A 20,521-nucleotide genomic window follows, 5' to 3' on the forward strand; every position below is an offset into this window, starting at 1 on the left:
CCATGATTGAACATTTTAGCATCCGCTTCCACTTTATTAGCTTTCGTGTGAAGATTTGCTCGAAGGCATTATTGTCGTAGATTTTCCGGATTTAATCTAATTTATTTCCAATTTCCCACAAAATGTTATATGTCTTCGAAAACTATGACGAAGAAAGAACCACCGCAAATGCGACAAAATGTCGATTCTCATCTTATTTATAACGGCAAAAAATCTCAATTACTAACATTCATCAGCGAAACATTTTTCATTATTTTCGTATTTGATACATTAAAGTCGTAGTAGCAAGCTTTTCCGGTAATTCATTGCAAAAGCGTATTCTGAACTTGTGAACTTACCAGAAAGCACTAAACCATGTTTTCACGCGGTTAAAGTTGGCGCAATTGATTGCCATTAATTAAAAGCCGTTTTGCGTTTTTTAACCATTTTTAAGTTAATTACGGCGCTAATAGATGGCTTTTATTTTTCCCGCGTAATGCAATTAGTGCAAGGGCTATTATTCTTTGATACGCACACACAATTTGGCCAGAGGAGAATGAGCTGTATATTCCCCGGCTATGCGAGGTCATAGCTCGTATTTATATTTGTTCTGTAAAACAGCCACGTACATATGCATAACCCAGTGGACCCTCCGTGCGAATCAAATGAGTTTTATTTATTCTAATCGCAAATGAATTTTCCGGTCACTAATTAAAGATACGTGTTTGCCAATCTGACAACCTGTTAGAGACTCTCTGATTTCTGCTCTTTCAAATAAAGTCCGTGTTATTTTATTGAATTGACATTGGCTTTAATTAATGCCGCGCTTTGTGGCACTAATTTTTCACGGTCTTCTGGCACAGGACAACTCCAACATCACAAATGCAAATATAAGAACACACCTGAATGAGAGACGTTAATCACCAGCCAATATGCTTTGTCAATATTTATTTTCCTTTGTGCGCTTTCGGAAATATCTCTGTGTACGTAATCGATTCGGGTGATATTAACTACTACAGAATATTTTATAAAGGTTGATCACTTTAACAGTAACCGCTAAATAAATATGAACACTAGCACCAATTACGTTAAAACATCGTTAATTTGGATGAGTTATACGTCATCAATAAAAAGCGGATTTTAGGATAAAAAAAAAACACTACAATGTTTGCAACGTACTGCTCATTAAAATTTGTAGTTTCATCTACCGCATGTCTATATTTTCATGTTGAAGCACTTCTTTTAACATGAAATCTACAACACATTTTATTTACACATTTTTCAAAAATTAATGTACATATAATTATGGGAACTTATGGAATTAAGTTTACAACTAGTTTTCCCATTTGAATTGTGCAACATTAATGATGCACAATTTTCCCACAGGCTTTACAAAACAATTCGTCGTTTTTTATTTGAAAAACTTCTTTGTTTTTCGTCCATTCTCTTAACTTATCGTTTAAAGCCGATTTAACTTTGGGCATTTTTAAAAATGCCACAAAATACTAGACGATAAACAATTTTTAAAACACTTTTACTCTTTTAAACTTCGCTTTAAGAAAACGCAACACTAACTAATTGATATAGGAAGAGAACTCAAAAAAAAAGTTGTAGGAGGGCTTGGTGTATTTAACACATCAAAGCGCGTCCTAGAAAAGCAAGAATCAACTTGTGTCCGGGTCTGTAAATGGGTGTTTTAATTATTTTAAAACCTTCCTACGTACTTAGCTGTGGAATAAAATTTGTTCTTCGGTGGTTTACGCAGGAAAATAGATTTTGGATTGTCTTGGTTCTTTATTGTAGCGGAAATATTAAATGTGACTTGCGCAAGAAACGTACTAGGAAAATTCAGATTTTAGACCAAAATAGGCATAAAAAAAAAACGAAAATGGGCCGAAAAATTTCGAAAAAGGCACTCGTGATCAGAAATAGGCAAATAGGCAAAAACAAGTGGGGCTCAAATAAAATTATTTTCTCAAATACACATTTATATACAATTTTCATGCATTTGCCTAGAACCAAAATGAAAAATCATTTGCCCTAGAATCCCTAATCATTTGCCCTAGAATCCCTCTCATTAGACTCATCAGCAATAATTACAACTGGATCTAATTCTTTCTAAACAGGTTTTTTACGCTGTTTAATTCGTAATTGCATTTAATCTTACATGTTAGTTTGAAACCAGTGTGACTGAAAAGAGGAAAAATATAGCACATCCTTTTATTAAAATTAATTAAGTATTAGGCTTGTAAATTTCAACGATCAACTGTCGGCATCTATCTGTCTGCGGTTGTATTAGACGAGGGATCGCCGTGAAATTTTAGGCGTCCTTTAGAACGCTTATGTAGATGGTAAAACATTTAACAAAATTTGTTTGTTCATTTCGACCAACATTTTCAATATAGCAATAATAATAGATTACAGAAATTTTGAACAAAAACACGAGTAGTTGTTTAATTATAACAAACATTCATGTTGCAGTTTCTAAAAAATAGAAGTTCGAACAAAAATGTAAACTTTTACTCTAGAATCGGGTTATTGTTTAAATCTGTGCGCTAGTTGGCCAGGACGCTTCAATTGTATTGGTGATGTATGCCTCATGGCCAACTAAAGCAAAAATTTAAAAAATCAGAGATACTTGAAACGTATTCTCATTTCGACTCATCAAGAAGAATAAAAAAAAGCTTGCATGGGTGTCATTAACACAAGAGTCCTCTTTAACGATTTTTAATAACTAAAAAACTAAGGATAACTAAAAATTAGAAAAATTGCAAATACGTCTAGTAGATAAATCTCCTTTTTTTAATTGTATTTTAGTACGCAGAGCAGCAGATTTTGCTCCAAAGTCGTCAACATTCTGACATAGACACTTAGCTTCTTTGATGACACAGTTTGTATTTACGTGCGCTTTCACACATTCCGCGTTTGATGTGGCGGCTCAGTTGTAGTGTGAGATCGACATAGGAGAAAGACTCTAAAGCAACAACAGGACAAATGAAAATTAGAGATAGACATTTGGCTATCTTGACGTTTTATAAAGTGTCGTTTGGAACTATACTGGTACAACTAATATTCAGATTAGTTATAAATTTAAAATAAATATGTACATTTTTTATTTTATTTTTACTAATAAATTTTTATAAATGGTTCTTCTGATAAAGTAACGTTTCGTTTAGGGTAGAGATAGCGGTCTTAGAGAAGAGTATAAACTAATCATGTTAGAGGAATTTAATACACACTAAATGCCTGTGTCTCCTATCAGGTGAGCAACGTAATTCGTGGTTGCAGAAGGTTTTGGAAACTAAATTTAGAATGGAAAATTATTGAGTTTTCAAAGTCTTGCTGTTTAAGTTCCAATTTTGGACCAGCCAGAGAAATAGGTTAATAAAGTACCGAGATACGTTTCTGAAACACAGCCAACTGCAATTACAAATTATGTGTTACAAAATTTGCAGCGCTCGAAGGCACAGAATCGTAAAAAATCGTTTTCATTGGCATGATTAAGTACTAGTAACATGTTTAAATAATTAATAATATGTATAACGAGTGATTAAAAAACGTTCTAGTCACTAGTTGATCATTTTTCTCTGGAAGGTACGTTGCAGAGAACCACCAAATGTTTCGTTCGGTTTTTGTACTTCCAAGGTTGCATTACGTCATCTAATTATAACCTCACTTTTTTGACATATCGTGTTGATGTAAATACAGACGTACGTTCTAGTGACAAAAGGCGACCAACAAGTAGCTAGAAGGTAATATAATAACAAAAGAAATAAATGTCTAAAATCAGGTAAGAATATATGAGCTTCCAAATTTTGGAGTTTACATTTGATTTTATACGACCTTCGCGGCTCGGGCTCTAATCTGCGTTCAGTCTATAATGATTTTCTTCACTACTTTAGCGTATAGTATACTACTACATACTTCTCATTTAGCCCCTTTCTGGGCTTTATAATCATGGTTTATTTTGGAAACCCGATGCTACATTGCCACATTATTCCTTTTTTTATTTTTTTTTTTTAGCAATGCAAAGGTTGACAAAAAAAGTAGCATTAATATGCTTTGTTGTAGTATACATTCGATAAAATTTGAATATACAGTGTCCACTAAAAAATCTGCAAAGTTACAATTTTCAAACATAGATATTTCAGTTTTTTCAAGTAGAAAACCCTGTATTTTATTATTGAATCTTACTTTATTTTTTGGTCTCTATATCTTACGATATGTTGATGTATCTCTTAAAACGATATAAACGTAATAACCGTCAGTTTTAAATGTAGAAAATATGTATAAAAAAGAAGTATAATTTTAGTGTAAGAAAGAACTGTATATCCTTTTTTTATGTTTAATTAATGAGATATCGAGAACCTTAGTGATTCATCCTGTATATTTCAATACATGTAATTGCGTCATTACGTAACAAATTCATCTGGAAATTGCCTACTTTCTCATCGTTTCATGACCCCTGGGATCCGAAAAAATAGGTACTCTGTTTCCGCCTGTATGTCGGCTGACATCCTCTCATCATTTTGCCTAGTAAAGATTATCTAAGTTACCAAATAATATACACTTGCACTTACGGTTTATGAATCCGATTTAATTTATATCACAATTAATTTACAATATTTTATGTGTAATATTTTCCACGTGTTTCATTAACCGATATCTCGCTCGTGCTTTAAATATCTCGTGAGCCCGTGTGCAACTGTTGGTATTGTTTACATATTTTTTTAATTATTTAATTAATTATATAAATAAAATTTTGCGAAATTCAAATTTCATAATTTTTGGAAAAAACTGGCTTTGTTCGGTCGTATTTAAGGAGCGAGGAAAATTCTGTCTAAATAACTGTAACCCATTTTTTTTTAATACATTCTATTGTGAACCATAATATGATTATGTTGTTTTTAATGTAACACTAATCAAAATGTTACTGTAGACTAAAATTTATTAGTCTACGTCTTCATCGAGTAAACTACCAGGTTTTTGGACAAATATTGATAAATAAAGTTCTTTCTTATCTTAACAGTTGTTGTTTGATTATAGTTAATTTTACTAACACTTTAAAGCATATTTTTTATTCCTGCACAAAACTTGTCAGCTTAGTTGAAAATTATAGTTATTTATGCAACAAGTGCAAAAAGTGACTGTTTAATGCACGCAATGTGAAAACAACACGTTAAACGTAACATCACTTTTTGCAGGTGTTGCATACAACATTTTTTCTACAATTGTTTTAAATAACTCATTTTCTGGAGAATACTATACCTACATTGTTACAGAAATAAATTAGAGCAATAATTTTATTCAGTTAAACGCAACAGGAAAGACAATATTTTTATAAGTATTAACAATTATGTAACAATAATATTAAATTCAAGATACTCATGCAAAATGAAAAATAAATGAAACATTTAAAAATAAAAATAAATTAACATTTACACCATAGCAACGAAATTAATTTTTACGAATAATTGTAAAAAAAACTGGTGTTAATCGTTGTGTTCGTTGTTAAAAATAATCTTTTTTATTGCACTAGTGCAATAAAGATATACGTTTTCCACTCAAAATAATACAAGTACATTTTTTTCCATCATGCAGAAAGAGATTTCTCTGTTCAAAAAAATTGTAAAGTAATATATATACATACACGTACTCAGAAGAAAATCCTCTTTTTAATAACATTATATTTATCCTATAATGGCTCTTAAAAACGAAATTCACGTTGCATTTTGGAAAAATTAGGTACTTAGAATTTTAAATTGTGCAAAGTCTAAACAAAATTTCAGATAGTTTCAATATATTTTTCTTCCGTTTCTAATTCAAGTAAAAAAAGCTCAAGAGTAATTATACGAAACAATATCAAGCTATTATATAATTTTTCGACAGTACCTTATATGTATCAAATTTCAAATTTTAAAAAAGAATTTACTTAAAAAAAAATTCAATTCATGATTAATATGTAGTAGGCAAAGAATTTTTAAAGTTAGTCAATAAATCATGTACATCACCTGTGTAACCTAAAATTCTGATAGACGAAATGCCACAATAATCACAACGCCCAACTTTGACATCAAACGTCAAGTTTCAAACTGGACTTGACAATCTGTCACTAGTGCCAACTTACAAACAAAATGTATGGCCTATTAGTCTATTAGATATCAAACATTAACGAAACCTCTATAAAAATAGGGAAACACTGGATCTCAAGTACTTTTATAATATTGTTTTCAGATAACGTTACGTTTTCACTAAATACAACTCAGTGCCTAATGTTGATGCCAAAAAGTTCCATTGTGGAAAACTGTGCTCAAAATAATTCACTATTTTACATCAACCCTTATGGATAGGTCCACCAAAAAAAAATCAAACAAGAATCAGTCAAATTTTTTAATATCTTCATCAAATTTTTGGGGGAATGGACACACAAATTTTAGGTAGTACCATTTATATTATATTCTTAAAGTACCTCTAACATTTCACAGTAATTATGCCAGAAGTTTCAGAGACTATGTGTACAGGGAAATCACAATTAGATAGACCACCACGACAGCAACAAATGAAAACGGAAGACCCACATTCTCGTATTATATTAGCTGTGAAGTGTCGGAAAAGCATGAAATTAAACATTTCTCAAAATATCTGTATTATAATATTTCCCTTGCTTACGCTCGCTAAAACCAAAAAGCTTATACGTAATTAGCCTATAAAAGCTCTACAGAATCACAGATTGTTAACACATAGTTTTGCTAATTATTTTACTACACAATACTAGTGCAAATTGCGTTTGTTTAATTTAGAAAATTATTGCTCCAAATTAAAAATAATAATAATTACCACAACGATAGTCGAAAATACCTGTTACGTTCCAAGCAGTCAAGAAAAAAAATGATAGCCCCACACGATACGTGACATGCCCCTCTTGTAAAATATCAATTTTGTAATTATACGTTGCCTTCGGCGATAAAACACGTCGAAATAAATAGCGAAAATGTGTCAAAATGGAAATTGCGATATCGATCTGTTCCCTCCACAGTTCTTGCATTTCCAAGTGTGCTATTATTCATTTCCAGCTGCAAAGTTAGTGAATGTTTTAATGCGTTTCTGGAAAGTTGGGAACGATACAAAACATAGGACCTTCTATATTGGCACAAGTCTCCATTTAAAAATTATCATTTTCATTATCTGGCTACTAATTGCGCCATTACCATTGTAATTATCGTCGTAAGCGTGAGGGGAAACGAGTACAACTTCGCAACGAGAAAACATTTCGCAACGCCCAACTTTTAAATGTCTTTTCTCTCTGTGGTTTCGCACTAAAAACTCATATTACGCCACTGCAGATTACTTACTTTACATCTAATGAAAACTTAAATTCTAAGGTTTTAACAAGTTTTATGCAAACTTAAGGAATAATAACTGCTGTTAAATAATTTTGGTCCGTGCAGACAGGATCTACATAACGGTAAGACCATTATGAGGCCCCACCCAGGGCCGGCTTTAGAAATAAGCGAGTGAGGCTACCGTCTGTAGGGCAAAATTGTGAAAGTGATCAGTGATCGAGCGGACTGTGAACACTTGTTAAAAAAATAACAATCATTCTTATGTACCTTAATTCATTCCATGGAAAAATTTTGTTTACCCCATCGTAAGATAAATTTTATGATGTAATAATAGATAATGGTGACAAAAATAATCACAATGCGATATATCACCATTAATCAGGCCTGCTGCTTTCGAGAGGATGATCCCGCCGGTAAAAATCCGGTCATTGATGAGAGTTGACATGTTTTGATATATGAATTAATGTGCCCTGGCTGACGAACCTAATATAATTTTATTGTTTGTCACACCCCCTAATGCCATCTGATTTGTGGTCATCGAAAATAAATTACTGGATATAGAACGCTGATTACATCATAAATATCATCTGCTCTGGATGCTTCAATAAAAAAATTACCTGCTAATTTGGAACGGCGTTTCAGGAATTTCCACTCGAAAAATGAAACCGTTAGCGCGGATATGAAACTCGCTCGACATAGTTAGGAGGTGCTAAAGGGGTAAAATGAAGTTTTCGGATAGTGGCTGGCGCAATATCTAAAGCTCGGGTGATGCCCCAACTTTAAAGTATCTTTTGCTTTGGAGTTTGTATTTGAAACAGCCGGTGTTCATGGAAAAAAAACTTCAACTTCTATTGAATTCCAAATAGCCATCGCATCCCCAATTGGCCAAACAATTGAATTTTTATTTTGTTGGGAACTTTTTCCAATATAAGAAATTGATTTTTTTATGGACTTATTTACGGCAATTAGTTTGGAAAAAATGCACCAGGTTTTAATTAAAGTGGATTGACTTCGTCGGCAAAAGTTTTGTTTTCTTTTGCCGATGCTAAATATTATGTGAGGACAGAATTCTTTCTCGAATTCGTTGTGGGAAATGAAATTAAACCTAAGATATTTGGACTTTTACATCGGCGTGGTTGTAAAAGTTAGCCCTTGGGACTTCCCATCTTGCAGAAACTCGGTCTCTATTTTGTTGGGACAGAGACCAGTAAGAATGCGTGTTCACATTGTTTGTAGACGAAGCAATTATTTATGCTTGTTATCAACTACTTCAAAGCAACTAAATATCAAAACCTATAGAAATGCTTCATTCTCTTATCATAAGAACATCATTATCTCTTGTGGACTGGTGAGGCAACTCCCCACGTTAGCACTAGTCATAAAAGAAGTAGAAATAATTCTTGGATGATAAACGCAGGGTAATGAAACAAAGGTCGTAACGCTATTAGACATTAACACAATACCTTGTCAGTCATAAAAGTTCAGACTGATACAATTTTAAGGAACATCAAATGCAAGATAAGAGAATTAACTGAATGAGGATATTTAAATGCAATTCCGCAAAAGTTTTATTAGGGTATTGAGAGTTGTAATGTTCATTGTTCATTCCAAATTCTAAAGAGGTCTAAAGGTAATTATTTCTTAGAATTGTTGCATAAATTTATTCTTAATGGAAGTATTTTATTCATTCTGGGAAAAAAAACCTGCCTTATATACTCTTTGAATAATGATTTTGATGAATAGTTGTAATTTTGTTGACTGAGCTTATATGTGGAAGACATTTTCATTTTTTAATTTCATTTATTTCATTTTAATGGAACTACCTAAATCGAAAACAAAACACGCAATTAAAATTCTTTATCCGACAAATCTGCTTTGACAACCTATAAAGGCTTTTGTGTTTGTCTACAACATCCAAATTTTTCTAATGACACTAAATATTTTTTAGAATTTTTGTGGGGGTTGTTTTCCTGCATTCATTAACGTATCATACTTTAACCACACATAGTCCGCCACTGTCTATGATTTGAACGCATTATATTAAGAAAACTTGGTCTGGGGTGTACTTGTCTTTAGGAAACGGACGGTGGCGGCTCATGAGTTGGGAAGTTGATGAGGCAAGGCATAAGATGTTCCAATATTTAAATATCGAAAAAATTATATTGTTTTGCTTGCGTTTTTAGGAGGAATTTTTTCGTAAAAAATGAAATTTTAGAAACATTAGGCAAGTCAAAGATTTGTAACTTTTCTCTGTAAGAAAATCTAATTTGTTTTTGATTGATTATAAACTGCTTCGAACGCAAGATCTTCGGGTTAGAAGGCCGAGACGAATTCAACACATTGTATAACATTTAAATCATTTTAATGTAGAATCTCCTGAGCTCACATAATCAAGTTATTAGTGAGGATGGTTAGCCAAATTTTGGTTATAGCGTTATCATCTATATGATATTCCTAATTACATACAAAATTTGACGAAAATCGGTCTAGTTTTTTCGGAAATAATCTGTTTAATAAAAATTGACAAAGATGACAGACGGAAACAGGAGAACACTTTTTTCTAGGGTTTATGAAACGTCGAGAAAACATGAAAGTAACAAGTCGCCCGATGGATTCGATTACAATACTTCGTTTACGACGAGGAAGCAAAAATAAACGATACTGGTCCAAAAGTCATACACAGGTGAATAATTCTCATGTATTGCACTGGTACAGTTACGATGTACCAGGTTCATTTAAAATCAAATTTTGAAGGAACAGTTTTGATGTGATTTTACATCCGACGATCCAAAATTTGGTTCCTTAACTGAAGTACGAACTGAAGAATGTTGGAAATTTAGTGCAGAAGCGAAGATTTCCACAACCACCAGAGAATTTTTTTCTCTGAGATGATTGCATCGAAAATTGTGCAAGCAACAAGAAATAACAACTTTATAAAATACATTAAAAGCACGGATTAAATTACTCATTATTATTGCCGTATCGACAACATAACGTTATCATTTTTTTAAATAGACGTTCGACGCAGAAAATTTTGTTTGTTTTTTAAACTTATCTTAGAAATAATACTACAAATTTTACTAGTTCATTTGTCAATCCACCGCTCACTGTAGTGTAGGGGCTTTATGTAAGGTATCTGATGTAATTGAAGCTATTATATATTTTTTATCGTTGAAAATAAATTAAATATTGGTATAAAATAATATTATAAATCACCAGATTTATACGTTACATGTTTACTTTTAGCAATAAATTTTTGCAGATTTTTTTATTAAAATATAATTTTAACAAATTTATGTTTTAATGAAGTTTTAAAATTGTATCTATGAACAATATTATTTTGATATATTAAATAAGGTCATATTACCAATGTTTCATTTTTATAAAAAAAAAACAGCGCTGATAATTTACATGTAATGCAATTTTAATACTTCCCCCTAAGTCCTTAGTAAAAATGGGGGTTTTACTAGAGTAACTAATGTGGTAAAAGTTTTAGATGGACAGCTTTAGATGAGGTAAATACAGGGGGTTATTGAAAGGTACGTACAATAAAATTGACAGTTCTTCGCGGAGTCTAAAAAGTCTAAAAAACTTATTTTGTGTTGTCAAAATTTTAAGGGGAAAATTAACCCTTATCCAACCTTTTTAGACGCTACTGAAGGATAAATAGGTAAAATTAATTTATTTTAGTAAATCCTAGCAACTGTAACAATAATAAAAAATAAGAGAACTTTGGTTGCTATAGAAACGAAAGATGACCTTTTTATCAGAGGCGTACAAGGAATTTGGAGATATATTTTAATAATTTTTATCTCTAAAAGTAGAACACACTTTTACCTGAGCTTTTTTTTTACTTTTAGCACCAATACTTCGAAACCGATTGCCGATTTTATTTTGTACGTACCTTTCAATAACACGCTGTATAGACCCTTAAATTGTGTCGTCCCTTAAATATGCCCCAATAACATCTGTCAACGTAGAGCGTAGTTTTTCAATGTGTAAATATATTTTAAGTGATCGAAAATACTGAATTAAAATGGAAAATATAGAAAAACATATTAAGTATAATAAAAACATATAGTAATATTTTTCAAGAGTGTAACTAGTTAGTCAATAAAATAGATAGTTAATAGGGTAATAACTAGAATACACCGACATAGTTAGTTTTAATTTGTAAATGTGTAGTTTAAGTCTAAATATGTATTATTTAAGTCATAAGTGTTGTACGAAATGAAATAAAATGTTAATGAGTAGAAAAAGGAAATTTTCTTGCATATTTTGCATATATTTCTTGCATATTTTACACATTTTCTGCATATAATACCAAATTTCTCATTGCATACTTACATGTCTTTTTCTGCATATAATTCCGAGCTTTATTTATCACCAACTGGCATATTTTCAGGAGTTAATTCAAATGTTGTAAAGAATATGTTCCACTGAAGTAACGGTCTGTTTGAAATTAAACTTTTTGTGATATTCTACCTCCTGTAGCTTCAAACGAGCTTTAGAGCGAAATTTTGTTTGATACAAACTGACAAATGGTGATTTGTTTCAACCCAATAGTTAACTAAAGACTCAACCTTGTGAGATTCTACCTAGTATTTTAGATGTCTCATAATGAAGTGTGATTTCTATATTCCTTGACATTTAAACGAAATAAAATATTAAATTCTATTCAATAATAACATTCGCCTGATGCGACATTCAAAGTCAATAAAACTTTGATGAACTCATCGATTCGCAATCAACTCGGACAATTTACACGGAATAAAGTGTTTGAATGCACCTGCAGTTACATGCGTAATTCGTTCCTAACGAATTCGTTTCAAAGAAATATTCATGCGTCGACAACCCCCTAATAAAATATTCCGTTGAAGATTCTGAAAAAGAGTCTGTTCGGATTTAATTAATCTGAAGTGTAATCTTAATATCATCGCCATTTTAAAAGAACGAAGACATATTAAAATTAATAATACTTTTTGATTACTTTAAAACTTTAATAAGGAATTCTAACCCTCTTTGCAGTGAGCATTCTGTTCCCTTCTATGACTTTTAGACCAGAGAGTCTCTCCAACTTATTTAGTATGCAAGCTCGAAATCTTAACAAAGTTTAAAGGGTTTCTGCCCGGCTCACCCTCACATAGTTGAGTTTGATACATATCATTATTAGCTCGTGATTTATTTGCATATTCTAGACCTTCCCAAATTCGGTTAATCAGTTGTCTATTCTCCAGTGCAAATCCATACGCACATTAGGGAAATCTGTTCCCTGTAGCGCCTTTTTAGTTTATTTCGGATTATTCTGTAATAATTAGCACACAGCATGTAAAGTTAGAATTCATTTCGTTACAATTCGGTGTTTGTGTCGGTGTTAAATTCTGCATGCGGTTAAAACCTGTGTCGCGTCGTAAATTACGCATGATAGAGTGAAATTAATTGTTAACAATCAATCCAATTAAGCGCGTATCTAGCACACAGCCATAATTATAAAGTTCAGTTGTACAAGTTTAGAACGGCGTTAAAACATTAATTTTGTAGATTGCAGGTTTAATTGATATCGCGGCAAATAATTAATCCAGTAACATAATCACACCCATTATTATATTACATGGTGACTGCGGCTGCGGATTTATCATTATCAAGCCTATTTAATATCAGCAGCCGTACGGCATCAGCATTCATCATTTATTAGAATATTTAACTGTGATATATGCCGAAGTTAGGCGCTACAACCGACGAATGAACAACAAACCGACCGACAGATCTGCACAGATTTAATCATAGGATTATAAATGGCCCTTTGATATTTAACGCTTTACGCGACGCGGTTAAATTAACGCACATTATCGCATTAAACTTAAGACCCTCAGTGTTTTACCGCCGATGAATAATCCATCCACAAACACTCCCTTCACATTTTTATAACGAAAATGAAATTTCGATGAAAATAACCGTAAACGTTAAGGTTTTAAAATAACTGCAGTGTTAAGCACAGGTCCTTCACATTTTAAAACACTGCAGGAATTCATGTCATAACTCATAATGAAACATAAGAAAATGCTCACAATTGCCTTAACGTAGCTGAAAAAGCTAAAATGAAGCAAAATTTTGAAGGCGGAAATTTCAACAGATACGTTCTGAAGTAACTATTTTCTATACAATTAAAATATTTTTTTATTATTGGATCAATATTTTTAATACAAAAAGGATCATTCCCCCGTTTCCATCTGTGTGTCTTCTTACGTCTGTCGTCTGTGTCAATTGTTATTAGACATAATCACCGAAACTACCGGACATAATGTTGCCAAATTTTAGATGTATTTTAAAAATATTGTGTATAAAGCCAACAAAAACTTCACAATTATGCATAGTAAATGCTATTTACGTTTTATAAAATAACATAATCCTGTACTTCTGGTTCATGAATCTACCTTGATTTTCTGAATAAATCAAAATTGTGTATAAGCAAATTTTACAATCTAACTTATAAACGGCTAAACGAAAGCTTTAAATTTTGCAAAGCTCGAAGGTAGGGATTGTAAATCGCTAATCAAACTTTATCTGCTTATTCCCCTTGCAACCTTGATGAAGTCATCTAAAATTTCAGTCCAATAACTTAGACCTTTTTTGATAACATTTGTTTAAAAAATACCACAAATCCTAAAAGTGATTTTCAACTTAATGGTCCAAACCCATTTAAGTAATTTAATTTACTTTTCCAATTTTCCCTACAAGAAACGTTTATGAAAATGATGAATAACTGATAACTGCTTAACAAAGGTTTATCTTTTTACGCATCTTTGAACTCTTTGTATTAATTAATAAAAAAAAGCTTAAAAGAAAATTACTCAAACGTAGATCAACGTTTTGAGGCTGACGGTCATGGGGAGGGGTTAAATCGTTTGTGTTGAATTTAAGAGGGTCGGAATTCAGGTGGCAAGCCGAAATTAGTTACCGATGAATTTCAAAGAAGATGTAATTTTTGGAAAGGGTTTAATTTTTTCGTTGTGATTTGTTATGTTGTTTCCAAAGATCTCATCACGCATAAAGTTGTTAAAGACCCTATTTGATCTTATAAGAAGCCGGTTTTAATTTGTATTTATTATACAATACTTATTCTACAAATATAAGGAAAAAAATTGGCACATTTATTAGCTTAAAGATAAAAAAAAATATTAAAATATTTAACCTTAGTCAGAACTGTGTTCAAAAGGAGCTACCCTTGTTTAACCCCTTTAATATTAGATCATAGCTAACGGTAAGCTGTGGTCCGGCTTCTTTGTAACCCATCTGTTGATTTGCCTTTTCACAGGGCCAGTTTCATAGAATTCCGTTAGTTTTATCCAATTTCAGCATTTTTTGTCATAACTTAAATTTTCTTATACAATACCAACAATATAATTTAAACCATACAATAATTAATTAACCGGAAATAAGTAATTGTTATTTAATAATTAGAAAGGTAACCGTTAAATGAGAGCACTTTAATGGCTACACTAAATTAAATCATTTTCTAAATACAAGTGACGATAATGAACCTCAGTTTATGAAAATTTGTTTATTTAATAAAAACCTAGCAACCAAGTAAACGCTTAAATAAACGTGTTTTCACAACAGAGGACATACAGATAACTATTTACTTCACATTTATGTCGAAATTAATAATTTATTTACCATCTTCTCTTCAGAAATGAATTTGGAAAAAATCATTTTCCATTACCTCCAGTTTATTATAGGGAACCACTGTAGCACATAATAATGACCATACGTCAAGAAGCAAGTCAGTCTATATATTAGTTATTTTTAAGACAAATGTCCAAGCAGTTCTAAAAAAAGCAAATACTACTCAAGCGCAACCGGTATCACTTCTCAGGCTATAATTTTCAATAAATATTTATCATTTTTTGAAACAAGGCATCAGGTTGTCGAAAGAAATACATACATAAATTTTGATTCATATTCTGTAATCGTTAAACTAATGCTAGCATTTGGTTAAAGAAATAAATCAATTATTTTGTAAAATGAATCTTGCAAAATTTATTAAGAATAATTTAAAAATAATGTGCAACCAAAGTTAAAGGCAAAAGTAAATTAATGTTAACAAGAATCTGTGATAATGGATTGGATTATTTCGATAAAAAATTTCTCAGCCATTATTATGAATAATAATATCCCGAGACACATTACCGATATTTTTTTTATAAATCAAGGGGGATTTATAAACTAGAAGTGTATGAGTATATAACATTATAAAATTTAAATAATGTTTTATGTACAAAATTTTGACAACAATCGACGACAGACGACGTGACCTACCTTTTCGTACTCGAGGGATCACGAAACGTCGAGAAAACATGACACTAGTGATTCATCGGATGGACACTTTCTTGGCTTATGTAATAAGCGGGAAAGTAATAACCGAAAACATTTTTTAAAGTAAAACTAAGTACATGAGTTTGTTTTAGAAGCTCCCGATGCGTAGATACATTTAATGTTGATTACTTTCGTTAATTTAAGTACGATCAATGAAATCTGTAGGAAGTAAGAACTAATCAACTTGTTATTGGAAAATATCCAAGACGTGGATAGACTTCATTCTTCCTTTGAAGGTACCGCATTTTTCGTTTCATATTATTTTTTTACAAGAGCAGAGAAAGTGACTTTTCATCTCGTGGCGTGGGTACGAACTCTATGGCAAGATTTCGCAAATAATAACATAATATTATATTTATTATATATTATATACCGCTTCGAAAGATACTCTGCATCATTGTTGTTCGGGGTAGAGATTAATCTTACACGTCCAAAAATTAATCGATATGAACTACCAAACTATGAGTGTGAAAACTACGACATTAATTTGAGCATTTGATTCAGTTCAGTAGATACTAATTAATATGTCGAATTTATTTTTTCATAATGATTTCTGTCAAAATTGGACACGCTTTTTGTTCTCATAATATAGACATTTGTGCATGATTTTTAATTTTAATTTCCTAATAGAAAGCTAGAGAAGTATTGTAATAGAGTTCATGTAGCGATGGACCAATTTCAAGTTTGAAAAACTAGGTCTTCCCGTTTCCGGCTGTATAATTTTATTAGAAATACATTTGCCGAAACTAATGGACTCATGCATGTTTTAGATATATTTTAAAAATATTCTGTAAATGGTAAAATGCTAAATTTTATAAAATAACGTGTTTTATACATGTGGTTTATGAATAAACCTTTATTTTGACTTCAACATTCAGATTTTTAGAAAATAATTGGTCGAAAATTAATTCGACAGAACCTCCCTCGCCTTTTGAAGTATAACCCGGCAAATCCTCCTTCTTTAAACAATTATAAAATTTCATTTTGCTATTTTCGTTTTATGAAAATCATCCCCAAAGTAAAAACGAGTGGCGTAAGAAACACCCCCCCAATGGTGTTTACAATATGAAATAAATTTAAAGCAGATAACCAACAGGAAAAGTGTGGGTTTCTCAATTTCTTAATATCTGCTTAACTTCGACTGTTTATGTTTATACTTCCAAAGAATTCGACTATTAGCACGTTTACACGACAAGCATCAGTGGTTAAAAGAAAATGAAATTTGATTGATATTGTCTCCTCCACGCAGAGGAGAGATTTAATTAATTAATTAATTAACGACGTTCAGTTTTGTTCTCCCAAAAACACTAATAAATCTGAAAATTGTGGTTGCCATGCTTCCAATAACCTTAAAATATTTGCAAGTTTTCACAGCAATCGGTTTTGGCAATTACAAAATTAAGTTGTAAAATATTGTTAAAATCTGGGGGTAAAAACTCGAGACGGGTTCATAAATCACATATGCAGGAGTGTGTAATTGTATAAAATTTAAAGAACATTTTTCGCCAAAATGTAAAATGACGTCATCACTTTTTCGGGGGTATAAACGAAAAAGTTTCAGTTGATGATTTATCATGATTGTTAGATTGCAAAATGTTGTCATAGAATTTTAATTACTTTTTAAAAAGTCTGGTTGTCTAGGATAAAAGCTCAACACGCATTCATAAACCACGTATACAGGAGTATCTTATTTTATAAAATTGGAGTAAGGGGATGATAAACCAAATTTTGGTTTTACCATCTACACGAAATTCCTAACATATACCTTGTGTAGAATTTTTTTTGGAACATAGGGATTTTACATGTATAAACAGGAACTCGAAAATATTGGCTCCTCCAATAAATTTTGTAACACGTTATGGTATTGAAATAAAAAGAAAAAAACAATTGTCGATTGTGATCATAAAATACTAATCATGAAATGTGATAATTCATTGGCAGTTCATTAATTTGCCACTAATTACTGAATTTTACACCACTGTTCTATGTTTGAACATTTATTAATCTAAGTTAGTGTAATGATCGCAACTGCAAATAAAGCGTGCTTTAAAGTTTGTTTTGTATCTAAAATCAGAATAACGAATAGTAATATAAATTAAATATCCAAAATGTCACACTAATGAATTTTATTTGACTGGCACATGTCATGACTTTGTTTTAAATCTTAGACTCTACCTCCTGTCAAAATATAATTCAGTTCCCGTTTTACACTAAATAGAGAAAATAGTCAGTGAAATAGAGAAAGGAGGTGGGCGGAGCGGAGTTTAGCTTTTTTCTAAAGAGTGTTAAAGCAAACAGTAGCCCCGCCCACCTACCCCCTCTTCCTTTCAATGACTACTCTTAATATTCTTCAATTTTATCTCAGCAAGTAGTAGTCCCGCCCACCCGCCCTCTATTTTTTTGGGGAGTATGTTATTTTCCAAAATGAGTCTTGTCTTATAAAATACTAGACCCGCCCACCCGCCCTCTATTTTCTCAGAGGGTATGTGATTTGCAAACTTAGTCTTACCTTAGCAAGTACTAACAAAAAATGAAAAACTGAAAAATTAAAAATTGAAATAATTTAGTAGAAATTAAATGGCATTAAAAAAATGTAATCCTAGATTCCATTATTTATTAATATAAAATCCAACTTCCGTTCTTCAGAGCCAATAAAAATAAATCAAAAAACAGAGTAGGGTTGGGTGGGCGGGGCCTCTTTTTATTTTGTTTTAAATCGTACATTGTACCTCTTGTCAAAATAGAATTCAGTTCCCATTTTACAGTAAATAGAGAAAATAGTCAGTGAAATTTCTTTTTCTAAAAAGTGTTAGTGAACAAAGTACTATTTTGTCACAAATCGAGAATTCTTTTTTCTTTTGATTTCAATACCACAAGGTGTCACAAAATACGTAATAAAGATTTAAACATAGTTTTTTTATTTTCCACAATTTTTGTATTTAACGTTTTGCTGTAAAATAATTATGGGAGCCAATATATTCAAATATCTGTTTTTACACGTTAACTCCGCATGTTCCAAAAATGATTGTACATACGTTATGTAAAATTTGACAACAATCGGTCCAGTAGTTTCGGAAATTACCCTTGCATTAAAAGAAAGCAAAAAATCAAAATGACAATATTTTACAATTTGAATTAGGAGCTACAAAACCGAATGCTCTGAAAGCTTGCAAATGTTGTAACGTTATTGTAAGCAATGTAAACGCGAATCCAAATTTATATCACAAATTTGATGACTTCATATCAAAATTCTGATAGATAAATAAAACGCAAAATATTACTATTTCAGATTATCGGTAGATTCAGATTTAGAATCGCTTATACAGGGTGACTCAAAAAGTTAATAAAAAAAAATGTATTATTATTGCTTAAATCAAAAACGGCTTACACAAGATCTCCGAAATTTTGGGCATACGATACTGTTATTATCTGCATTACGCAAAATCTATCCACACTGACATATTTGTCTTTGTTAAAAAGCTGATGACAAAATTTTATTATGAAAAACTCACTTGAAACATAGACATAGCATGTTTATTGATAGATGTAGTATATATCATTCCACGCAAAATTCTAATTTTATGATTTATGTACCTATTTGTTTGATTATACTTCAGGAGAGAGAGTCTGTCTTAATCAACTTTAAGCTTGTTTTTTGTTGAATACTTATTTTTGGTTATAATTTTACTAGTTCAAAAATGTTTTAGATGTAAGTCTGTGTAAAATTTCATGAAAATTTCGGGAACATTTTTAGAAAATTTGTGACCTAACAAAACAGAAATGGCCGTCAGAACAAGAGTCTGTGCAGCAGAAGAAGCAATATTGTCGAATTTATGTGGTTGTATAATACAATGCAGGCATACCGCATCTCCAAACCCTCATAAGCGGTGAAAAAAGTTTTATCCACATGTTCGTGTAATAAGATTTCGTCTGGTGAAATGCAGCCTACGATAAGCTCAAGGGGGTTTGAACAGCTTAAAACGTACGAGATAACAAGGTGCGGGCAGAGAACATCGTGCCGAAAAGCCTTACTTAATAGTCGAGTTTTTCAGAGCTTCTATAATTTTAATTGTACCGACTTTAATTTTCACAGCCCATTTAGCCGATGTTTCCTGCTGTCACGTGGCGTCATATCCCGGAAAATAAAACAGTAGGTGTGTGCAATTTAGCATTTGTTCCGTGTTACGAGAACGGTGGATTTTACAAAATTAGGTTTTCGCCGGCGTAATACGGATGGAAGTTTTTAATATAAATTTTCGTGTCTTTAGGGCCGAGGACTGTTAAGCGAACCGACTGGTGGACGTTAGTGGGCCGGAGGCGGTTCGGGTTTTTCCCTTGGTACCGGACAAATCGCCGCCAGTCCACCGAAACCCTCTTACCCTTTTGCCGTTTAATTTAAGCGGCGTCCTCGTGCATGTGCCAACGTAAACATGAGAAGAACTCGCAGGGAGCACGGTCGAATATTAACCGTAACCCTTTTGCAATCGAAATATTTATCGTTGTAATTCTTTCGCCGAAACCGCAATTAGTGCACCCGATTACAGCTCGGGGAGTTAAGTTTGGAATTGAGTTATAAATTATCGCGAATTACACATTTACCTACGAAACCAGAGCGCGTAATTATTATTTAGGCCAAATCTTTACGCGGATTCAGCCGAACGTGTTCAAAATTGGATTTTGTTTTTGCCTTGTTTCGTTGGCTCAAAACTGCTCATTAGTTTCAGAAACAGCAAATTCATTTTTCCAAGGATTATGAATTATGGGTGAAGTTCAATCCATTGGAGGAGATTTACAACGAAAAATCTTTACTGTTATTTACATCG

Source organism: Zophobas morio, unplaced genomic scaffold (genome assembly GCF_036711695.1).
Source record: "Zophobas morio isolate AGI-343-1 ecotype UQ-CSIRO unplaced genomic scaffold, CSIRO_AGI_Zmor_V1 ptg000024l, whole genome shotgun sequence".
In the NCBI taxonomy this organism is placed as follows: domain Eukaryota; kingdom Metazoa; phylum Arthropoda; class Insecta; order Coleoptera; family Tenebrionidae; genus Zophobas; species Zophobas morio.